Source organism: Mus caroli, chromosome 4, assembly GCF_900094665.2.
Source record: "Mus caroli chromosome 4, CAROLI_EIJ_v1.1, whole genome shotgun sequence".
NCBI lineage: Eukaryota > Metazoa > Chordata > Mammalia > Rodentia > Muridae > Mus > Mus caroli.
In genome coordinates, this window is record NC_034573.1 from 62,984,758 (window position 1) to 62,991,648 (window position 6,891).

The 6,891-nt window shown below is 36.5% G+C and overlaps 1 pseudogene; it reads right to left on the bottom strand.

Annotated features, from left to right (window-relative positions):
- Nucleotides 1-1,309: 1,309 nt before the first annotated feature.
- Nucleotides 1,310-4,820, bottom strand: LOC110293335 (annotated as a pseudogene).
- Between the last annotated feature and the right edge of the window lie 2,071 nt (nt 4,821-6,891).

The following is a 6,891-nucleotide window of genomic DNA, read 5'->3' on the forward strand; positions in this document are numbered from 1 at the left end:
GAGAGAGAGAGAGAGAGAGAGAGAGAGAGAGAGAGAGAGAGAGAGAGAGAGAGAGAGAGAGAGAGACTGAATTCTTTCAACCACCAACATTAGATATAATTGAGAATGAATTGGAAATCAACTGTAATTTGATCTCAGGAACCATGAATAAGGAGGATGGAGAGGTTAGAAAATTCAAAGTTCCCCTTTGATACAACGTTATAAATTCATGTTTATACTGTAATTATTGAAGACCAGGAATAGGATATATCTGAATTAAATTTGAGATTTCATACTAGCTTCAGCATGAAGAAGTCAAATGGGGAGTGAGGTAGGTATGTGAATGGTACGATATAATTGATGGCTGAGAACATTGCATCAAAGAGAATGCCCAAAAGAAATTAAGTATTTCTAAGTCATTTTAGCATTTGCAAACTCTCTGAGTGTCCCACTATTTTGTTTTTGTTTGTTTGTTTGTTTTAAACACAACTTTTATTATGTTTTCACTACATGTAATTATCAGAAATCCTGTCCTTTTTTTCAGTTTCATTATGAAGTAAATACAAAATAAATGTCATTATCATTTGTAGATTAATTTATATAGCTATGTATAATTTTCCTTTGTAATAAAATATCTTTTTACCCTAAAGGAGAAAACAGCACAGCACATTCCAAGGAACAATTATTTATTTATTTATTTATTTATTTATTTATTTATTTATTTATTTATTTAGAGAGAAAGAGAGAGAGAGAGAGAGAGAGAAAGAGAGAGAGAAACAATTTCTTTTGACCTAAATTTGAGTTTCCTTTAATACCAAACAACAAGGAAATTAACAATCAATGCTGGAACCTTATCTATTACCATATTTTCTAATAAGATTATTATTATTATTATTATTATTATTATTATTATTATTATTATTTTGAGACAGGGTTTCTCTGTGAAGCCCTGTGTGGAACTCACTTTGTAGACCAGGCTGGCCTCGAACTCAGAAATCCACTGGCCTCTCCCTCCCAAGTGCTGGGAATAAAGGTGTGTGCCACCACCAGGCATAACATTATTTTAAACATATAAAATAAGCCATGAAAACTCTAATAGAAACAGAAAGTTAATTGAGACATGAATTTTTAATAAACAAATATTCAAATATCATATAATTAGGAAATCACTTGTATGTTTGAACTCTTTCTTTCCCTTTATATAAATCTTCTAAACATGTTTTGGGTAACTTGCAAATAAATCATTAATTTAGGTGATATTTCAAATATAATAATAAATAGTAAGTTCTAAGTAAGAATGTCTAAAATATACTGCTGCTTTGTACTAGTGTTATTCTCTGAATACTATAACCTGCCTGTTGGGGGGCAATGATAACTGTGTGTGACTCAGGTTCTCTTTTCCTTCTAATCATTCCTTTACTAAATTTTCCAAAGTGAAAAGATGCTCCTCTGCATCTAATGGCACAAGTTTCTTAATAGAATCTGAAATTTTCAAAAGATGTTCTGTATTTCTTCCACTTGGACAGGCTGCATTAAATATTTGTTCAGCAATATTTTCCAGAGGTGCAGGCCCACCATAATTTGAATTGTCATGTGTTCCAGTGTAGAGCAAAACAGTGAATGGATTTTTTAAATTAATGCTTTTATAGATTTACATTTCAAATGATACATTCCTGGTTTTCCTTCCACTACCCCCGATCCCATTCCCCGTCTACCATTCACCCTTTCCCACTCTCCTTTGCCTCTATGAGGGTGTTCCTCCACCCACTCCTGCCTCCCAGTCTTAGCATCCCCCTATGCTAGAGTATCAAGTCTCCACAGGACCAAAGACCTCCCTATCTATTTGTATCTGGAGACATGGATCCCTCCATGTATACTCTTTTATTGGTAGTTTACTCTGGGAGCTCTGGGTGGTCAAGTTATTTGATATTGTTCTTCCTATGGGGATTCAATACCCTTTAGCTACTTCAATCCCTCCCCTAGAACTTCCATTAGAATCCTGGGATCTATCTGATGGTTGGCTATATCTGCATTTGTATTAGTCAAGTACTGGCAGAGTCTCTCAGGGAACAGTCATACCAGGCTCCTGTCAGAAAGCCCTTCTTGGCATCAGCAATAGTGTCAGGTTTGGTGTCAGCAGATGAGATGGACCCCTAGGTGGGGTGGTTTCTGAATGGATTCTCCTTCAGTCTCTGTTCTATTTTTTTTTTTGTCCTTGTTTTTCATTTGGACAGGAACAATTCTGGGTTAAAATTTCTGATATGGTCTCATTCTTAATAGCTGACTAATATTCCATTGTGTAAGTGAACACATTTTCTGTATCCATTCTTTTGTCATGGGGCATCTGGGTTGTTTCCAGTTTGTAGCTATCACAAATAAGGCAACTATGAACATAATGAAACACATGTCCCTGTGGCATTGTGGGGTATCTTTTGGGTATATTCCAAAGGGTGGTGGTGTTGAGTCTTTAGGTAGATCTATTTCCAATTTCCTGATGAACCTTCAGATTGATTTCCACAGTGATTGTACCAATTTGCACTTCCACCAGCAATGGAGGAGTGTTCCTCTTCCTCCACATCCTCACCAGCATGTGTTGACCCCTGAGATTTGAACTTACCCATTCTAATTAGTGTAAGGTGGAATCTCAGGGTCGTTTTGGTTTGCATTTCTCTGATCTCTAGGAACTTTGAACATTTCTTTAGGTGCTTCACAGCCATTCAAGATTTCTCTGTTTAATTCTATACCCCATTTTTTAAATTGGGTTGTTTGGGGTTTTGTTTTTGTTTTTTGTTTTGTGTGTGTGTGTGTGTGTGTGTGTGTGTGTGGTTAGTTTCTTGATTTCTTTATAAATTTTGGATATTAGCCCTCTATCAGATGTGGGGTTAGTGAAGTTTTTCCTCAATCCTTATGTTGCTGATTTGTCTTATTAACTATGCCCTTTGTCTTACAGAAGCTTTCCAGTTTCATGAGGTCCCATTTCTCAATTTTGATCTTAGAGCATGAGTCATTGAAGTTTTGTTTAGGAAATTTCCCCGTCTGCCAATGAGTTCAAGGCTCTTTCCTACTTTCTCTCCTATTAGATTCAGTATATCTGTATTTATATTGAGGTCTTTGATCTACTTGGTCTTGAGCTTTGTGCAAGGTGACAAATATGGGTCTATTTTCATTATTTTGAGGACATGCTAAGTTTTGCAGGCAAATAAATGGAGCTAGAAAATATCATCCTGAGTGAAGTAACTCAGACACAAAAGGACATGCATGGAGTGTACTCACTAATAAGTGGATATTAGCTAAATAAATAAATAAATAAATAAATACCAGAATAGGCAAGATACAATCCACAGAACTCAAAAAGGTCAACAAGCTGAAGAACCCTGAATGTGGATACCTCAGTCCCACTTAGGAGGGAGGGAGAAGAAATCAATCATAACTGGGGAGGGAGGGAGGGACTTGGGAGGGAAAGTGAACAGGGAATCTTGGGGGAGAGGAGAAACTGATCTGGTATTGGATGAGGGAAAAGGACTGAAACCCTGAGGGCCAGAAGAAAGAATAGAAACAGGCAACTTTGAGGAGGTTGGGGAGACCTTCCACAATGCACCAGAAACCGGGGAGGTGAGAGATTCTCAGGACTCAAAGGGAGGGACCTTAGATGAAATATATAACAGTAGGGAGAGAGAACTTACAGAGCCTATTTCCAGCAGGACGACAGGGCATCAAGTGAGGAAGGGGGTTGCCCTTCCACAGACAAAACTTTGACCTATAATTTTTCCTGTCTGAAAGAACTGCAGGGATGGAATTGGAGAGGAACCTGAGAAAAAGAAGGTCCAACAATAGACCCAAAGTGGGATCTAGCTCAAGGGGAGTTCCCAAAGCCTGACATTATTACTGAAGGTATGGAGCACTCACAAGAGGGGACCTATCATGACCTCACTCCAAAAGACTCAACAAGCAGCTGAAAGAGTCAAATGCAGATATTTGCATCCAACCAGTGGAGTGAAGCTGCTGTCCCCTATTGTTGAATTAGGTGAAAGGCTGGAAGAACCTGAGGAGGAGGGTGTCCCTGAGGACCAGCAGTCTCAACTAACCTGGAGCTCTATGGTCTTTCAAACACTGAACCTCCAACCAGGCAGCATAGACCAGCTGATATGAGGCCCCCAACACATATGCAGCTGGGTCTGGGTTCAGTCAGAGAAGATGGCTCATGGAGTTTAGAGGTCTGATAGGGTAGGGCATAAGGGTGTAGACACACGGGAATGGTGAGAAGGTATGGTATGTGGAACAGTCAGATGGTGGACCAAGGGGAAATCAAATCTGGAGTGTAAAAAGTAAACAAACAAACAAACAAACAAAGTTTGAGATGTGTAGGTTACCCCATCCCTCAACTGTGGGTTGTGCCTATTTACTGGAGGCAGTCTCTACAGGTTCTATTTCCCCTTTGTTGGGTATTTTGGCTAAAGTCATCCCTGTTGGATCCTGGGAGCCTCTCCTTTCCCTGGTATCTGAAACTGTCTAGTGGCTATGCCCCAGATTTGTTGTGGAATCATTCAGTTAAAAAATATATAATATAATATGACTGTAGTAGTTCTTTCAACCTTCTTTCTCTCTGATGTAGAGTTATGTTTTACTTTCTCCTCTTTTCCTACAGGCAGTTTATAAGCAACATCCCATACACTGCCCCCAGGATCTTCAGCAAGGGTCCCAACTCTTCCCGGTTTATGGAAACCTCGTGCTGGTTAGTGCTGCCTTGCCAGAAGTTCCAGGTGTAGTTTGTGATGTAACCAATCAGCTTGTTCAGTTAGGGGTATCCACCTTCCAGATGAGGGGTAAACAAACACCCACATCTTTCTGGATCCTAAACTGCACCTGGGCTTTGGAACAGGACTGCTCTCCGAGTGTCCCTTATTCCCTCTGTTTTAACAAATAACTGTTACTACTTTTATTATTCAACTCTACTGAATCCTTCTTTCATAGTTCATTTACTCCTCATAGAAACCCTCTGAATAGTGGTGACATTATCCCAACTAAAAATCTATAAAAACTAAGCAGTAGGGATGCCTTTACATGTGATCCAGAAAAAAAAAATCACATACACAAACACACATACACACACACACACACACACATGGAAAAAAATCTGACATTAATATGAATTAAGTGAAATTCTATTCAGTACCCCTATGGAAATTTCTCTACAATAGAACACATTTTGGAACAAAAACCAAACTTTAACAATTTTAGGAAATATAAAATAATTCCATGTGTTCCACCTTACCATTATGTAACAACATTTTCAATTGGCAGCAATCAACTCTGTAGTAAGTACATAAACATAAAATAATTAAACAGCTTATTATGGAAAATGAATAACTCAAAAAGAAAATTAAGAAAAAATAAAATTATTGCTTGTCCACATAAAAATAGAAGCCCAGCAAATATCCTAGGACATATAAAAAGTAGTTCTAATAGGGAGGTGTATGTCCTTCTTGCCTATATAAAAAATCAAATCAAATCAAATCAAATTAGAAAAAGTACAAGCAAATGGCTGGGTACAATTCAAGAATCTGGAAATGCAGGAACAAACCAAACACAAATCCAGAAATAGTAAACGATCCCACCAGAAATTAATGAAATAGATCCAAGAAAACAACACAAAAATCAAAGTTTCTTTAAGATAAATTAGTGACAAATTAAACCAACCAAAAGAAAGATATGACCCAAATTAACAGAATCCGGACTAAACAAGGAAACAATATAATAAACATAAAAAAAAACCTCAGAACATTATAAGGAAATACTTTCAAAACCTATTCTCAACTCAATTGTAAATCTAAAAGTGATATATAAATTTCTAGATACATTCAAACCACAAGAGTTAAATGGAGATCTTCAACCTAAATGGAACATAATAAATATTAAAATTAAAATAAGTATTGAAACAGTAACAAAAATATTTCAACTGAAAAAGTCATACATAGAGATATACAGAGAAATTCTACCAGTGTCAAAATAATCCACACCTAACACTTCTTAAATTATTAAAGAATGATTGAAAGAGTGGAAAACTCCCAAATTCATTTGGTAAAAGCCACTGTTGTTTTAATACCAAAATCAGTTAAAGACACAACCAAAACACAAAACTACAGACTAATATCTGCATGTAGATGAATTTAGATGCAAAAATATTGAATAAAATACTAACACGCAGAATGTAGGTATATATAAGGTCATCTATCACAGTCAAGTTGGCTTTATCATGGAAAGTCATGGATGGTTCAATACATATAATCTCAAAAGAATAATAGATTATAAAATACTCTTTAAAGACAAAAAAACACAAGTATTTTAAAATGTGTAGCAAAAGCCTTTGACAAATGTTAACATTCTGTCATTATAAAAGCCCTGGAAAGAGTAGGACTATAGGTAACTTATCTCTATATAATAAATGATATAAGTGACAAACCCACATCCAATATCCTAACTGAAAAAAAAGTGGGCCAATCTTATTAAATTAGGAATGAGACAACATTGGGTTGTCAACTACCCCCTCTTCTTTTAATATAGTATCTGAAACACTAACTAGAGTAATAGCAAGAGAATGAAATTAAATGAGTATAAGTAAGAATGAAATAGTCAAATCATCTGTACTTTTTTTCCCCCAAGACAGGGTTTCTCTGTGTAGCCCTAGCTGTGTTGGAACTCACTCTGTAGATAAGGCTGAACTCAGAAATCTTCCTGCCTCTGCCTCCCAAGTGCTGGGACTAAAGGGGTACACCACCACTGCCTGGCTGTACTTTCTAAAATAGATATTATATTATACATAAGAGCACTGAAAATTTATACCAGGAAAATGTAAAAACAAAACAAAACAATAATTTTATCGAAGTTGCAGAATAATCAACTTACAAAAATAAA